The 18,772-nt window shown below is 39.7% G+C and overlaps 1 pseudogene; it reads right to left on the bottom strand.

Moving 5' to 3' along the window:
• Nucleotides 1-1,305: 1,305 nt before the first annotated feature.
• LOC122113951 lies at nt 1,306-15,909 on the bottom strand (annotated as a pseudogene).
• Between the last annotated feature and the right edge of the window lie 2,863 nt (nt 15,910-18,772).

The following is an 18,772-nucleotide window of genomic DNA, read 5'->3' as shown; positions in this document are numbered from 1 at the left end:
TTTCTTCATTTCCCAATTGTTTTCACTAGGTTTGTGTGAACCTCTACTTCTATTCCATGTTGACCACCTTTTTCTGTGGCCTCTCCAATGGCAATTCTCTCTGTTTAGAACTATTCCATATGCAGATTTTAACTTCCAGTTGTTCTACTCTTTCTGTCTCTGGAAAGAAATCACTCATGACTTGGCACAGTTGTATTGTCCTTACCTCTTTTCCTCATTCCCTAGCTCATGAATATTCCCTCATCAGAACTCTGCCATACCACTCCCTTTATTGTGGCTTCTGACTTGATTCCTCTGCCATATCCTTGGGCCCTGACTCTCCTGATAGTCTGCTTCAGCCTCTCAGCATCTGTATCAGTTGTTTGTTATCACTGTTCAACAGTTGAGTCTTAAAGTACTGATGACAGAGAGGGAACAGGAAACACAACTTGTAAAATAAACTGTACCAGAGAGAGGCAGAGACACAATACCTAGGTTAACATTAACTATAACTACCAGGGTGGTTGTATACCAAGAAATTTCCAAAGTGATTTAAGATGGATCTTTCCATGAGTTGAGATTATAATGATAGGAGATTCACATCAATTATATACTTAGTTATTACCCATTCAATCATTGCACTGAAAACTTCACATGTTATCTAATCAATTCTCACAAAGTGCTTCAAATTTCTTTTTATTCTAATGAAGAAGTTGATCTTTCTAGTGAGTACACAAGTAGGTAAGGACTATCTACAACTCTGCATTGTATAATACAATCTGTCCATAAAAAAAGTGAGTAGATTTTTTTTTACACTTTGAGACAGTTTAATGTCACTTTATCCTCATAACAACCTTGTGAGGTAGTTAGACAGGAAGTTTTAATCCCAAATAGGAAGCTGCGGTTCAGAAGTTAAGAGATTTTTGACATGGCCTAAAAGCGAGTGTATGTGTGTGATTTCAGCTCTGGCATGGAAACGATAGTACGGAGAACAGCTTTGAGATGACCTTCAAAGTTATTCTGAGACTCCCCGCATGGCTCTGATCCTCTCCAAGGGCAAGGTTCAATAGGGAGGCAGCCAAAACAGCACTGTGTTCTAGGGCCGCCAATTCAGAGGTGAAGAGGAAAGCAGAAATCTAGATCAGTAGCTGGTCAGTGTGAAATGAAGGTCGGCTCCATCCTTCCAGTTACTTCCCTAGAACACTGACACTTTATAGGATGAGTCCAGCCAATCGACAATACTAACAGTCCACAAAGATGCACATACATTATGCATGAACACACATCTGTAGCATGAAGAGCTCAGACACACCACCACGCCATACATATTTTTTGGACACCTGATATATTAGTTCCTATCTTCTGGATGCCTGGAAAGGAAGAGGAGCCCTGGAGCTGTCAGGCCTTGGAGCTTCTCAGAACCAGAGCTCCTTTGTGAGGCTGCTAAAAAGAGAAAAACTCAGTCTTTGCCTCATAAAGGGCAAGCATTGATAGCTTTTCCTGGCAGTGTGAAGAAGCAGCCACAAGACAAAGGGTGAGGAAGACTCATAGCAAATTTCCTGCATCCGGGTTCACCAGGTACACCAAGAGTTCTCAGCAAACAGAAAGATTGTTTTGCTCCTGAATTCTTAACCATTAATGATGGCATAAAGGTCTTTTGGTGGGGGCAGCATGGAGGGATTTCAGAGAGATCCTTGACTCAATTCTGGGACCACATCCATCAGGAAGGACCAGCGGGCTCAGGGTGTCTAGAGCTTCTCCAGCGGATCCGATTGAGCAGAAGAACCTTGACCTTGTCCCAGTGGGAGAGATCCTTGTGTCTATGGGAGGGTGGGAAGGTGTGAATTGACTCCACTGGGGCTTCTGTCATGGGGGGAAGGCTGGTGCTGAGCATCTCCAGCTTTGGGGCTGAAATTGCCTCTGTTCTGTCTTTGTCTGGCTTAGCAGTTCCTCTAGCCCCTATACCCCATTGTCTGGGGCAGGTGAAAGGGAAGATGAGTGAGCCAGGGCCCCTGCCTCCTCATCCTCAGGATCCCCAGGGGGCCTCTGGATCTGCAGTTGCAACGAGAGCTGCTGAAGCCTTGCCATCTGCTCCAGTACGAGGCATAGGTGTTCCAGGTAGCGAAGACCCCGCCCCGGGAGGCAGGCCCAGGCTTCGGGTCCCATGCCACCCTCCAGCTCCGCGTCTTCCAGGCCTGCCTCTAGCTTGGCTTCTGCCTCAGTGGGCTCTCGTCCGTCTGCAAAAGCAGGTGCTCCAGGGTCAGGCTGGCGAGGTGGCCTGGCAACCCGGGGAACCCGCGGGCTGGCTCCAGCACCTGCTCCTGCTTAGGGCTGGCCCGCAGCCGGTCTGGCTGGGCAGCTGGCTCAGAGTTCTCCGCAGGCTCAAGATTCACAGAGTCTGGAGAAAGTCCTGGAAAGGTGGCCAAGGGGGTGTCCCCAACCACCATCTCCACCCCTGAGTCTTGGGAAGCCAATTTGGGAAGTGGCACAGGCCTCCTGTGACCTCTCAGCCTGCCCTTTCCCCCCCAGGAATCCAATGAGCAACCCCAAGTGGCATCCAGAATCCGTCTGTAGATGCTGGTGGCTCCGGGCACTGCACAGCCATGTGCCAGGTCCTCGCTGCAGGCTGCCCTGTGAGTAGATTTTTTTTTTCTTTCAATGCTGATTGGAGAGAAAAAAAAACGGAGCTAGATATTCACCCCTTTTCTCACATTGTAAGTGATATTTTCCACGGGTGAGGGCCTCTAAATTGAAATGACTGAGTTACTTAATGTACCATAATATCTATCTACAAATATAGACTGAACGTGGAAGAAAGTTGTGAAGGCTATGAATCATTTCACAGAAATCTGATTTTTGGATAGTGGAATCCAGCCTTCTAAAGTGTTTTTGTTCAGCCACTAGCATATCTGGAAACAAAAGGGGTTTATCTCCTTTCTACCTCTAAGTTAACCAGCAGAGCTGTGTGTCTCTCCATTGGCACATGCTTTCCACTGACTCTCCTTAGCCTTGAGGCAGAGCTCTGTTTAGCATGATTTAATTTATTATTTATTATTTAATAATATTTAAGTAATTTTGAGCACTGTTTTGATAGATAGGTGACTCCTCTTGAAAAGATGTTGCTTTTACCAGGGTGATCATCAGAAAGGACTAATGTTCTCTCTCCTTTTCCAAAGTCTTGCTTAATCCTTAACAATACAATCTTAATAATTTATTTCTACTTTTATCCATTATCCACTTGTGATCTTCATGTCCTTGCTTTCATACTTTCCTATACTTTTAACCCAGGTGTCCATTGATGAATGATGAATGAATGAGTGCAGAAAATGATGTGTGTGTGTGTGTGTGTGTGTGTGTGTGTGTGTGTGTGTGTGTGTGTTGGAATATAATCCAGCCTTTAAAAAAGGAATATTGCTAGGTATGGTGATACATGCCTGTAATCACACCTACTTGAGAAGCAAAGACAGGAGGATTTCATGCTCAAGTCCAACCCAGGCAAAATTAGAGAGACTGTCTCAGAAAGAAAATACAAAACCAAAATAAAACTGGAGGCATGGCTCAAGTGGCAAAGCACTCTGCTTAGCATATGTGAAAGCCCAGTGCTGAGTGGCGGGGGGAGGGGGAAGGGAGAATGAAATTCTGTCATTTCTCTCAACATAGATGGAACTGGAGGCCAGTTCCAGTGAAATGATGTTCAGACACAGAAAGCCAAAGACAACATATTCTCATATATTCCACATAGGTAGAAGCTAAAAAGCTCAATTTCATAAAACCACAGTATAGAATAGTGGTTAGCAGAGACTGGGAATGAGGTAGTGGGTAGACCAGGAGAAGATGTTTGTACGTACAAGTGTGAAGTACTAATAATATAATTAATGTTCTTGTGGTTGATATTACCCACAAGGAACTACTTCCATGCTAAGTGAACTCACTTAATAGTCACAGTAATGCCACCCTTACAGATGAGGAAAGTAAAGCATGGAGCTTTTAAATAACATCTCCAGATCAAATAGCGACTAAGTAGCAAAGGAAATGAGTCAATCCAGAAATATGAGCATATACTCATAGTCTCTATGTAACAATTCTCAACAAAACTTTATTTTAAAGCCTAATGTATTTGTTCTGAAATAAAATACAATTTGGAGCAAGGAAGTATAGACTCATCCAAGTATCTTTAGGAACTCTCAATCTTATTACCACTCACCCTGCTGGTGATTTTGCAGTAAAGATTCTTGCTGCTTGAGATGTATGTGATCCTTTTTCCGGGGGTGAAGGGGGTCATGGGGTTTGAACTCTGGGCCTGGGTGTTGTCCCTTACCTCTTTAGTTTAAGGCGAGTACTCTACCACTTGAGTCACAGCACCACTTCTGGTTTTCTGATGGTTAACTGGAGATGAGTCTCACGGATTTTCTTGCCCCAGCTGGCTTTGAACCGTCATCCTCAGATCTCAGCCTCCTGAGTAGCTAGAATTACAGGTATGAGCCACCAGTGGAGGATCTTGATAACCATTATGATCAGGGTGGCAGAAACAATGCCAGTAACTAAAAATATATGTGTACTTCTCTGAAATTTCCAGGTGCTGCTGCTATGATTAACTTGGCTAATGTGCCTGGGTCTGATCGAAGGAATGGAGAGATGGTCATGTGTTCATGGCTGAGATGAGTTCTCTTAATTATTCTCTCTCCCTCCTTCCATGGGATAGGAGGCCATCGATTCTGAGATGGTGAAATCAAATACTGAAGTCTGCATCCCAGGGTCACTATTTGCAGGAGTATGCTCAGGGAAACATGCTGACAATGAGCATTTATTTGTGACCTAAGCCTAAACCCAAATTGCCAATAAATCATTTTCCTGATATTGCGTGTCTAGTAATCTGTGGCTTGTCTGTTTCATTTCTACATTGTTATTTTTGTTATAACGCTATGTCAAGCTTAATTCATGGGTGGACATGAAATGAATTTCAGTCTCGGGCTTCCAAAAACAGTTGACAATGTACTCAATCCATTTGTCCCTAACTTTAGACTCTTTCAGACTGATTATGTTTTTCAAGAAATCATTGGACCTTTCCTAAATCCATTTTGCATTCTTATAAATGCAACATTTTAATTACGTCTCAGATTTCAGAATGGATTTATAGTCAGAGGTATTGGCCTTTGAGGTCCCTCTGTTTATGGAGTAGAGTATGCTCATGACACACATCTTACCCTGGAGAGAAGTCACCTGAAGCTCTTATTATGACCACTAGAGGGAAGGAGACACATATGGAGCTAATTGATCAGGATGAGTGGAGCCTCAAGTGAGGGGAATGCTGAAAGCATCCCTTTTCACACTTTACTTTTTCTTATTAGTGTACATTAGCCATACAGAGTATTGCATTGTTTTGTTTCCACACATGCAGATAAGGTACTTTGATCATATCTATTCTTCTATTGCTCTCTCGTCCCCTTTCTCCTCTCTTTTTCTTTTCCTTTTACAATTTTAAATGGTTTTATTATGATATGTTCATATGTACTTACAATGTATTCCAATAATTTTACTCCCTATCCTTTATCCCTTCCTCCTTTCCAGTTCTCCCACTAAGTAGTCACCCTTGAATGTACATAGTTGGCCCCACACTGGAGGCAACAGACCCTTAAGTATCCTCCTAACTTCCCTCTTACCCATAACACCTACTGAGAAAGTGTCTGTGCTTCATCCTCATTTATGATAGTGAAGTAAAGGTAGAAAAATATTACCATGGATTTTGATAATGTTACAGACTTTCAAAGAGATTTTACCTATCAGCCAGGCTTTCTTCATCTTTGGGATGCCAAAAGAACAACTACTTTCAGTTTAATACAACAGAAAGAGCCTTTTTCAAGAGACCCAAATTAGTGACTGAATCTTTCTTCCTTCTTTTTTCATTTTATATCCTTCTTACTCACCCCTAGATTCCCTATTCCTCTCATTCTCTCAAAGACATATAGGTAAGGATAATTTCTTCAAGGTAGAGGAATAAGGATGAGAAGATAGATTTGATAGGACTTTTCAATATTCAGTTTATGTGCAACTGTATTGTTGAAGGACTTAACGATAAGCGTATTTTCTGGTTACATGCTAACAATTTACTCTTTCAATATTTACTTCTAGAACCTAATTTCTACTTACTTGAAAAATATTACACAGAATCTGAATGAGGATTGTGTAAGGCAATGAGTGCAAAATGCATCAAACTGAGGCTGCTTAATAATATTAAGGGGAAGCATTTTGGGCTTCTTGCTTCATGATAAGCACTGTGATGAGTATATGGATATCATTGTCATAGTTTCTAATTGAAACACTAGAAGGTACATACTGTTACCCAATTTCACACTGGAGACCTGCAGCCTCCAAAAATTAAATTGTTCCATGTCATATATTTGTTCCAAAGGCTGAATTCAAGCCATGGCCTATATGATTTTATATATTGTTTCCCTAAACCTGATAGTAATCTGCTATTTTCTTTTTCAGAATTAGGATTCTCTGTTTCTTATAGGGAAGTTGAAACACAGGGTTAAGATGCATTCCCTCAAAGGATTGAACAACTGTTTTGAATTGAAAGAAGTTTGCTTGCCCTTCTCCTCCCCGAATGATACTCACAAGACATTATGTTGGAAAAGAACTTTACAACTTCTGGAGGGCGGGGGGTGGGGGGGTGAGTGAAGGAGGTGGGGGAGGAAAGGGATAGTAGAAGAAAAACAAAGGAGGGGGTAACAATGTTTGAGGAGAAATGTACTCATTACTTTACTCATGTAACTGTAACCCCCCCTGTACAGCATCTTTACAATAAAATAACATTAAAAAATTTAAATAGTTGTATAGAAGAGTTGCCATTTAATAAACTGTTTTAAGGGGGAAAAAAAGAAGCTTGCATGACAGCCACAGGGGGCAGTAGAGTTTTATTTCCCCTTCATTTCTAGCTCCAACAACCACTCCATCTCACACACACAGCCCTGGGCTCAATTTACTACAGTACATAGTAGACTTTTTGTTCATCTTTATAAATGAATGGATGGGTGGATGACAGGGAGGCTCGGAGATAGATAAGTTGAACTCTTTCTTCATAGTTTTCTCCCAGTCCTCTTTAAAATGTTTTCTATTGCAGATCAAAAATATCTAATTTTCACTTAATTCATCAGTCTCTAGGTTAGATTATGATGTTGAGAGCAATCCAAGATTTTTTAAATGAAAACAATATCTGATCTATAACTCATGATACCCAGATGTCTGGGTTCAAAGGTTTCCAGAGGCATGTTAACAGGGTGACATTATTGTCACCCTGACAGTAAGGTCACCCTGTTAAAAAGATAGGATTTGCCTGACACTTTTATATATAAGAACAGCATCCCCCATTCTAGAGGTAAAGTTTGCCTCCTGGCAGTGCATGATTGAGATCAATAGCTCAGTCTTCAGCTAAAGAGCATGTACAGGCCTTTGGCCGGGCACTCTCTAGCCTGTCCCCATTGCTAAAAAGCATTTGTCCCTGGACAAAGACACACAGTGTGTCTTGCCTTTTTGCATATAAAGAATGAATTCTGATCTTTATTCCATCATTGCTCCATTAAAAAAATTCAGTACATTTATGCTATGTTATTTACTCTCTAGGTTCCCCCAGGAATCAGGCATTAGCCATTAAAATACTGCAATGAATGTCCTTGATTTTGTACCTTGCATCATCCAGAGGACTAGCTACTACTACTACTACTACTACTACTACTACTACTCACACACACACACACACACACGCACAAATACACATACTATATATACTATATAGTGTACATATACTATATATGTTGTTTTCAATCATTAACTTAGTTTTATAATATTTCTATTAATTATAGAAATCTGAGACTTCAAGGTGATAGCTTTAATTATTTTAGGATTTGTAATGGCTTCTTTTATTCACCATAATGTAATTTTCATACTACAAAATAATTACACTTTGTTGTTCATAGGTCCCATGGTTTCCCTTCTTTGCAATAACTAGTATATGTCTGAGACAAGCAGAAAAGGTCCGATAAGTTGATGTTAGGTGAAATGAACCCCAAGGTAAGTATTCAAATGTTTTTTTTTCTTTCTTGCAATTGTTTCTAGCACATTTATAAGATGATTTCTTTGTTGCTTTGTGTGTCCCTCCCTCACAGTATAACCCTGCTTTCATTGTATTTGATGTTGGTATAATTTGTGGAGGGGAAGGGAAAAAACAAATCGTTTAAATAGGGATACAAGTGGACCCATTTCAACAGTGAGATGTACAAGTCATTATGTCGAAAAATGAACTTTACAACTTTGGGTGGGGGTGGGGAGGATGGGAAGGGATGGGAAGGGGAAACAAAGGAGGAGGCAACAATGCTTGATAAGAAATGTACTCATTATCTTGCCCATGTAATTGTAACACATCTGTACAGTATTTTCACAATAAAAAAATAATTATACTTTGTTGTGAATTTATACAAACAGATCAACATTGTTACAAAGTAAAATCTATTGGCAATTTATGGGGAAAAAACCACACACATCTTCCTCACTGAACCGTTTGAGGTAGGGAGAGCAGGGCAAGTTTAAAAAAATATTTCTCAGAAATTCTGTAACTGCTGTAAGAAGACAAGTATGTGGACCTTAGGGGAGCGGATTGTCCATGACTAACATCTGGGGGAAGGTAAAGATTTGTATAGAATAAGAGTGAAATGGCCTTGATCTTGTTTTATGCAACTGGAGATTATGGAAGTTCCCAGACCACCTATTTTTTTTTCCTTAAAGGTGGGGGTAGGAATAGCCATACTCTGAGCCCTTCACCCTCACCTTCACTCTCTCCAACCATACAGGATAGAAGGAGCTGGCTTGTCCTGCCTCTGTGCTAGGCTGACTCCCTTTAAGGCCCAGCCATGGGAGGGAAACCTGACAACATTCTGATATCATTATCTTCTTGCCAGGCTTGGACCCAGGAGGTGTAGGCTTCAGGGCCTTTCCCACCCAGTCTCTGAGCAGGGTTTGCTCATTTATATATTTAACTAGTATGCACATTAAAAAAAAAAATAACTTGGAGCCTTTCCAGCCCCTGGCTGTGTCATGGAAATTACCCTGAATATTTTTAATTCCAGCCATACCTGCTCTAAAATGAGCACTTTTAGAGGCAGGAGCTCCATACAACTGCTCAAACATAGCACATCAGGAGCTTTCAGCCCCAGCACAGCTCCCATTCTCCTCTGAACCTCAGTTTCTTTTTCTGTAAGCATCAGGCTAGAGTAAATTAATCCTCATGGCCCTTCTATCCACTACAGGTATAAACTCTACTTTGGACAAGGGATGCCATTGGACTTAAGGCTTCTCAAATGGCAAGATGTTTCAAAGTTTTCTTGTTTAATAATGAAAATTTTCATTCAGCCAGGTTCTCTGCAGACCAGATGTGTGGACACCATTTGCCAAGTGGAAATGAGAGGAAATCCTTTTTCTTTGTGGTCTCAGAAACCTCAGAGGCAGAAGTTGACATTTCACCCACATAGCCTTTTCCAATAACTTATTTCAAGGTTTCAAATGCTTTGTTTTACAGAGGACTTAAGAAGAGTAGAGCAGTGGCCAAGATTACACACATGGGAGCCAGACTGAGTCTCAGTTCTTCATCGGTGTTTTTCACATACTTAGAAGACTGTTGTTGTTGTTGTTGTTTTCAGAATATTTGAGTTAATTATGGAAAAAACAAGAATCAGTATCTTATACATGTCAAAGTCTAGAAATATTTGCTGTCATTCTTAGAACTATATTCTAAGAACTATACTCCTATACTTTATGCTACTTTCATTTTTTAAAAATGAAGAATACCAGACTTGGGGCTGCTGTGGGGGTCATGTCTATAATCCTAGTTACTCAGGAAGCTGAAATCTGAGGATTGTGGTTCAAAGCAAGGCTGAGCAGGAAAGTCTATGAGACTTTTATCTGTAATGAACTACTAGAAAGCTGGAAATAGCGCTGTGGCTCAAAACAGTAGAGTGCTAGCCTTAAGCAAAGGAGCTCAGGGACAGCACCCAGGCCCTGAATTCAAGCCCCATGACTTGCAAAGAAAAAGAGAGAAAATTAACATTAGTGATAAAGACTTTCTGTGTATCAGACAGTGAAGTGTTTTCTACAACTCACTGAATCCTTTTGAGTTATTTGAGGGCAAAACTATTTGTTCTCTCTGTCTCTGTCTCTGTCTCTGTCTCTCTCTCTCTGTTCATGTGTATTTAAATCCCAGGAAGCTGCCTTTAAATCACACCCAGGCTTTCTTTATCCTAGAAAAAATTTTGGTCTCTATAGTCCATCATAATTTGTATAAAATCACACCATGTTTTTAATCTGAGGTGATAGCTTATTTTATCCAACCTGAGCATAAAATCCCTGAGATCAGAAAGACTACAATGAGGCTGAGAAAGAGTGGTGGCCATGATCACTGTAATTGTCTTTGTGAATTCAGGGGACAATGGCTACCAGCTCACTGTTACGTCTTCAGCATTGTTTTGAGTTGAGCAAATGTATTAATGCTCCAATATGAGAAGGTTGTTTTCCAGAAAAGGAAATCAAGCTAAATCATATGGCCCATGATAGAAGAATCTCATTTATATAAGGACTTTATAAATATGAAGTTGACTGGTGAAAGAAAGGGCTCAATGGAAAATCCACAAGCTTCTCCCAACCATCAAAGGTTTTTTACCCACAGTAAATCCCAAAAGAGGAGATTACAGCTTGGAAAAGTCCTATGCTGGTACATTAACTTTTCTGCTTCCTTCACATACATACACATTGAGGTATAAAGGCCTAGGCATAGGAGAAAGCTTTTCCTATACTTTTTGATGGGGTGAATCAGATTATTAAGGGGGAATACTGAGGAAAATGGAGAAGCAGGGAAAGAAATAATTGTGAATGGAGTAAAATTCACAGTGCTCCCCCCTTGGTGAGGGCCACGCAGATGGAATTCAGGTTCTCTGAGGACTGACCTAAACTCAGAAGCCTCATAGAATACTCAAAGGGAACAGACATAAAGCTACGCTGAGCAATGCTCTTCCTGTAGCAGCTTTCCTTCCTGCCCTAAACTCCCATAGATACACTCCTCTCTTCAGCCTAGCCTATTTGAATCTATCCACTTCCATCTAGAAAGTGTTTATCCATGCTCAGCCCCTTCCAGGTTGTAGAAATTCTTCCTAACCACAGACCAGACTCCTACTTTTTTTGATTCTGTGGGGCACTGAGGTCAGGTAACTGTGTTCCCTCCTTAGTTCTTTCTTTTGACCTTGATCTTCCCTTTTTTCATGAACCTGGCTGAGATGATGCACCTTCAATGAGAGCACCACTTAATAATGGCTTACCTACCTCATTAATAGCTGAACTCACAATAAGAAAAAGTAATAAATATCATGCAGGTACAAGGGAATGAAAGTGAATAAAAGGATGAAGAATGAATGAGATGGCTGGGGGAGATGAAAGAGGGTAAGATACGATAACAATTGACTTCTGTTTATTGAGACTTTCTTTTTTTCCATTTCTTGGAATCCATTTCAATAAATATAATTTTTTATTAATAAGTTTTTTTATTGTGAAATATACCATACAGAGGGGTTACAATTACATGAGCAAGGAAATGAGTACAACATTTCCTATCAAGCATTGTTGCCTCCTCTGTTTCCCCTTCCCATCCCTGCTTTCCCATCTCCGCCGCCCCCCCCCCCCCAAAAAAAAAAGTTGTAAAGTTCCTTTTTCAACATAATGTCTCATTGTTGCAATGGGTCCACCTGTATCCCTATTTAACCAGTTTGTTTTTTCCCTTCCCCTCCACAAATTATACCAACATCAAATACAGTGACAACAGGAGTTATACTGTGGGGGAGGGACACAGAAAGCAACAAAGAAATCATCTTATACCTATGTTAGAAACAATAGAAAGAAAGAAAAACAATTTGAGTCCTTACCTTGGGGTTCATTTCACCTAACATCAACTTGTCTGACCGTTTCTGCTTGTCTCAGATATATACTAGTTATTGCAAATAAGGGAAACCATGGGACCTGTTTCTTTGGGCCTGGCTTACTTCACTTAATATATTTTTTTCCAAATCTTTCCATTTTCTAACAAATGGGGCAATGTCATTCTTTATGATAGAGACATAGAATTCCATTGTGTGTGTGTGTGTGTGTGTGTGTGTGTGTGTGTGTGTGTGTGTGTGTGTGTGTATCACATTTTCTTGATCCATTCATCTACTGAAGGGCATCTGGGTTGGTTCCATATCTTAGCTATGGTAAATAATGCTGCAAAAAACATAGTTGTGCTGGTAGCTTTAGTATGGTCTTGTTTGTGATCATTCGGGTAAAATTGAGACGTTCATAGTCTAGATTTCTGTCTTTATTCTCAGTCCATAAGAAGGTACCTTTATGACTTCTGGGTTTTCCCTCCTATAACAAGACTGAGCTTAGAAAATTCAAGGCATCTATTGAAGAACAGAATGTCAGCAGCAGTCCCAGACCCAAGTTAGATTCAAGCTATGTTTGAGATCCCCTGGCTGTAGTGAGGAGGAGGGTCCAAAGGGGATGGGGAAGCAGAGGAACAAGGCTGCAGATAAAGAAGGAAGCAATGGAAGGACCTATAACTATAACTTTAGGAACAGAGTTTTCTAGAGGCTAAGGTTTCAGAGAAGTTTGACTCAGCAAAACCTGAGGTCCCCATAGGGACTTCCAGAGCTGGTGTGCATTGATGTGCTTATCAGAGATCACAGAGAGGGAAAGGCCAGTGCTTACTGCCAGCTATCAAGGCACAGAAGGGCTATAGGCCTGCCCACTCAGATAGCTGATCAGAGCAGGTTTTCAGCTCTGGGTGGAGTCCATGACGCTGGGTAGAGATAGACCATTGGCACCAGAAAAGGTATGAGCACAATTTTACATTAGACTCCTATATGGAATTTTCTATGCTTTCAGCAGGGCAAAAAGAATGCCTTGATTTCTGAGTTTCAGCTCATCATTCATAAAATAAGAGTATAATTCGTATATTTTACAGAGATTATTATGAGGATCAAAGGAAGTCCACGTTCTCTGGGCTAGCAATTTGAGACTAGGAGCTCCCTAAGAGCCAGCAGTCTCAAAGTAGCAGGAAAATTCTAGAGAATAGCACCAACTATTCTAAGAGTTATAATAACAGCCTCAGAGCCTTAAGTTCAAATTAGCAATATCCTGAGAAGTTACACAATAGGAGCCCCACTTTGCCCCATTGACACCTTCAAATCAGATGCTTACTCTAAGGCCACAGGGCAAAATGAAGGAAATGGAGGGAAACTTTGTTTAAGAGCTAAAACTAAGAGTACCCCACTTCACTGGGAGCATTAGCTAAGGTTCTGAAATATGGAGGAATCTTAGGAACCTGAGCAGGAATTGAGAGGGACACAGATGATAAAGGAAGCAGGATGAAGTTGGACTAAGGGGAAATAAAAGGGATCAGCTGGATTTGAATTGAAATCTTTCCATGTCAGGTCAATTCCTTGATATATAAATAATCTCATTTAATATTATAGTCCTGTGTGGTATATACTGTCAAATTCATTGCAGTTAATACTAATGACAAATTCCACTTATCGAGTGCTTGGTAGATACTAGAAAAAATTCAAGTCAGTTCTATAAAGTAACTTATTTTTATGCTCATTCCAATGATCAGTAATGGGTTATTTTCTTCTTCCCCAATAAGAGACATTGGGCACAAATAGTATGGGTAAATTTCATTTTAGTTATTATTGTCTTCAAATAGTTACACAAAGGGTTTCATTTTAACATGCCCACTGTAACCCCCTGTACAGCATCTTTACTGGCTTTGAATCATGATTCTCAGGTCTTAGTCTCCTGAGTAGCTAGAATTACAGGTGTGAGCTATCCGTTTAGATCCAAGAAATTGCTAAAATAACTACATTTCCAAGCATTCTTGGAAAGAAGTGTGTAACCTTAATAGTTTTGTATATATGTATATGTGTATATATAATGTTGTACAAGGTAACACTTAAGATATATTGTGTTCCTAGCTCTTGTTTATCAAACTAACTTAATGCTCATAATTTCATGAACCATATTTCCAGTCTATATTTCAGGGTGAACAGAAGCTAAGTAGCTTGCCAAAGCCCATATTAGAAATTATTTGAAGTTAGAAACAGTTAGTATTGTTGGGATTACTGGAACCCTCTTAATCCCTCATGGCAATATTTAACTAAACATTTTTTTAAACTGGAAAATATATTTCTTTTTTAAAATTTTATTTTTACTGTAAAGATGCTGTAAAGGGGTTACAGTTATATGAGTAAGATACTGAGTACATTTCTTGTCCAATACTGGACTTTGATGAAAACCACTACCTCTGTGGTTCTTTCTTTTCTCCTTTTCCCCATTACTTCTTTATTTTACAGTGCTCAGTGGGCATTGTTATTTTGTTACACATATATAGAGAACATCAATCATATTTACTGTCATCTTGTTTTTATTTCCTTTCCTCTTGTATTGATTCCTTCCAATGTACATGTCTTTCATTTTGCATTCATGTCTTCTCTTCCTTCTCCTCTTTCTTTTTGTTCTTCTTCTTCCTCTTTCTACTTTCTCTTTTTCTTTTCCTTCCTCCTTCTCCTCCTTTTACTTTTCTTTTTATTTCTGTTATTACTACTATTTAGGTCTGCATTCCACATATAAGAGAAAACATGTAGTAATTGTTTTTTAGAGGCTAGTTTAATTCTTTGATAATCTGACTTCTGTTTCCTATCAGCTTTCCTGCAAATGGTATAATTTAAGTTTTCATTAAAACTGACTTATATTCCATTGTGCACATATTTCACATTTGCTTTATCCATTCATTGGTTTGGGGGCACTTAGGTTGACTGTACAGCCTTGTAATTGTGAGTAGTGTAGTGCTGTGATAAACATTTGTGTTCAGTTAGCTATTTAGGTGTTGACTTACATTTCTTCTGATATATGTGTGAGATTGTATAGAAGGGTCCCATGGTAGTTCCAGTTTAGTTATTTGGTGACCTTCCTGCGGACTTCTATAGTGGCTTCACTAATTTACATTCCCACATAGTAGTAGAAGTTTGCTTTCCTCCCCAGGTCCTTTGACTCAAGCTAACCATAATTTGTTGATAATTTTCTTGACAGTTATCAATCTGACTGAGATGAGATGGAAATTCAATATCATTTATTTATTTGTCTACAGAATGGGTGAATGCCTTTGCAAGATGCTCATTATACCTTATTCTCCTGTGACCCTATTAGGCTTATGAAAGTTCTCAGTGGAGAGAAGAAAAAGGGAGCTACTCTAAGTAACAAAAATGTCTCCTTTGTTCCTGTCACAATAGAACTCCTGTTTAGCAATAAGCCACTCTGTCTTGTTGAATTTTATTGAGTCCATATATTCTGTCTTGAGGACAGAGAACAAGCATGCTCCATGAAATACATCTGTTTTCATCTCTCAAGTCCCAGATTATAATTTCTTGATTTTAATTTAATTTTCTTGTTTTAGTACATTCTTCACTTTGTAAAGAAATCAACACTGAGGAGAAATGAATTCCCTCTACCATGCCGTGTGTGTGTGTGTGTGTGTGTGTGTGTGTGTGTGTGTGTGTGTGTGTATCTGTGTTAAGTTTGGAAAATAGAACTTTTGTTAGAATTAAGTGTTATGGACTCTCAGTGGATAAGATATACATGTTCTTATTCTACTTATGCTCAAGCACTGAAATTCATGTTTGGTATACTCAAAAACAAAAAACCCCAAACCCTAATTGAATGATTTTTACACTTTCTGTCCACCTTGTATGCTCTATTTCTGCTGGCTTTCCTGTCTTTGCTTACATTAGCTTCAGTTTTCATTAGACCATATTCTGTTTCTGTGTACCCATTACTGCTTTCCCATAGCCCAAGCATAGACATTTTGGCCCTGTCTGGTCTGAGCCAATCCCCTCTTCTCCATCATCTAGGTCTGCACAGCCTGAACCAGCATCTGGCCTTACTGGAAATGCTGAGCCATGCTGAGTCATGTCAGGGACCAGGGTGTGTGGCCAGATGTTTTCAAGTTTGAGCGATGTCTGCTATCTGGGTCCTGAGCAGGAAGCTTACAGAACAGATGGCAAAAAGAAAAAAAAAAAGGAAATTGACTGTCTGAGTAAAACTCTACCTCACCCAGCATCCCGAAGAGAAAGAGACCCTGAGACAGAATGAAACATATCCTAGGATGCATTATGTTTTGATCCCCAAACAATCTGGTTGTCCTTATGAGATGCCATAGTATACTTTGTCACTGTAAACCAAACACTCATCTTGCAGGTTTCCTCTCATATTTAGAAGCAGCATGTCGATTTTTAGTTCACAAAATATCAAGTCATTAATCAAATGCTGTTGGAGTAAACTGAGGCATTGAACTGAGCCAATGACTTCTTTGACACATCCCCATAATACTATAATCCAGGGTAGAATTTTAATTTTTTTTCCATAAAGATACGATGGGGATAGATACTAAAAGACTTTCTCAGCTGTCATCATTCGATGGTTCAACATACTGAATGTCCACTTTACACGGAGTCCCAGAGTCAGGACCTGACACAAAGATGGAAGAGGAAGGGTTAAAAATGAGGGAAAGTAGAATATTGTTCACCCTTTCAGGGTGCCCTTGGATAACTGAATGACCAAAGTCCTGTCCTCTTACAGGGCACATGCTGAGTCAGATATGAATGGGTTCACTAATGGGAATGCTCAGTATGTGTTAGACTTGATGAAGCAGCTCCAATTTTTTATTTGCATCTTGTTCTTTTTTTTCTTATTTAAATTTAAATTTTATTGTCAAGGTGATGTATATAGGGTTATAGTTACATAAAGTAAGGTAGTGAGTACATTTCTTTTTTGGGGGGGAGGAGGGGTCTGGTCGTGGGGCCTGGACTCTGGGCCTGGGTGCTGTCCCTCAGCTCTTCAGCTCAAGGCTAGTGCTCTGCCACTTGAGCCACTGTGCCACTTCCGGCTTCTTTTGTTTTGCTTATGTGGTGCTGAGGAATCAAACCCAGGACCTCAGGCATGCAAGGCAAGCACTCTACCACTGAGCCATCTTCCCAGCCCCGTACATTTCTTTTTTGATATATATTTTTATTGTAAACATACTGTACAGAGGGGTTACAGTTACATTTCCTATTGAGCATTGTTACCCTCTCCTTTGTTTTCCCCCTATCATCCCTTCCCATGAGCACATTTCTTGTCAAACTTGTTACCCTCTTCCTCAGTTTTCTCCCACTTTATCTCCCTCCAGCCCCCCAGGTTGTACAGATCATTTCCAACATATTTTCTTGTGAGTATCACTGTTGCATTGGTGCCCCCTTTGTCCTTTGTCTCACCATTTTTTGTTTCCCTTCCCTTCTCTAATTCAGATAAATGTATATACAATACCCAGGGCACTAAATTAACTATAGTAACAACAGGGTATAAACCATAGGAGGAAAAACACAAAAGAAAAAAAAATCACACAGAACATTAAAAACAACAACAATGAAAAACTTCTTGTGTCCATGTCTTGGAGTTCATTTCACTTAGCATCATCTTATATGGTCATATGTACACTGTTGGTGGGAGTGTAAACTTGTTCAACCACTCTAGAAAGCAATATGGAGGTTCCTCATAAAACTAAACATAGAGATCCCCTATGACCCAGCAATCCCACTTCTGGGCATTTACCCAAATGATCACAAACAAGGCCATACTAAAGCTACCAGCACAACTATGTTTATAACAGCATTATTTACCATAGCTACAATATGGAACCAACAGATGAATGGATCAAGAATATGTAGAATATGTATGCAATAGAATTTTATACTTCCATCAGAAAGAATCATACCGCCCCATTCATAAGGAAATGGAAGGACTTGGGAAAAAATCATATTAAGTGAAGTAAGAAAGGCCCAAAGAACCATGGATCCCATGGTTTCCCTTATTTGCAATGAATAGTATACATCTAGATTAATCTTAGCAGATGAGCAGAATAGCTCAATAGCTATGTACATATGGCAGCTCCAATCTTGAGAAAGAAGAATCATTTATGGAGACTGACTGTTTATAAAGCTAAATACCTATGGCACGCATACATATATAATGCTTAGGGCAAGAAAAAAATCAGGAAATTACAAGATCAGGAAAAAAAAATCTCTAAAAGCATGACTGAAATTATGCTTCAAATGGAGTTCACTGTTGCACAAACATGCTTCAGAATTTTGAGATGACTTGAGGATTTAGACAGCCAGGAAAGAAATATAAGAAAAGAGGCAGGCTGATTGGAGTTTTCCAGGGATTGTTATACATCTCTTATCCTATTGAGCTTCCTCATTTTAGGAGCCATGATGGTTTGCGATGTCCAAGGATTCACTACAGGCTGTAATCATTTGTACGTATAATCACTGCTAAGGGCATGAGTTAATTGGGTCAAGAAGATTTAGTGAGGCTAACTGGAAACTTTCTTCTTGGTTCACGTATTTATCTAGGACAGAAACAGAGTCAGGCTGCAGACATTAGGAAAGGAATATATCATTTAAAAGTTAATATAAGGCAAAGAGTACACTAAGTTTATAACAACCGTGAAATAGCTTCTAATACAGAGCTATTTAAGTCACACATTTATGGGAAACAGGGTAAAGAATTCTGAGGGGGAGGATTGAGTATGAGGAAATATATGATGGGTGATGACCAAACCAGGGTATTAAATATTCTTTTATAGCACAAGGATTAAATATAGATTGATGTTCTTAGTTGAACATGA

The sequence above is a fragment of the Dipodomys spectabilis genome, unplaced genomic scaffold, assembly GCF_019054845.1.
Source record: "Dipodomys spectabilis isolate Male_0828 unplaced genomic scaffold, ASM1905484v1 ptg000003l, whole genome shotgun sequence".
Classification (NCBI taxonomy): domain Eukaryota; kingdom Metazoa; phylum Chordata; class Mammalia; order Rodentia; family Heteromyidae; genus Dipodomys; species Dipodomys spectabilis.
This window is presented reverse-complemented; position numbering and strand designations above follow the sequence as displayed.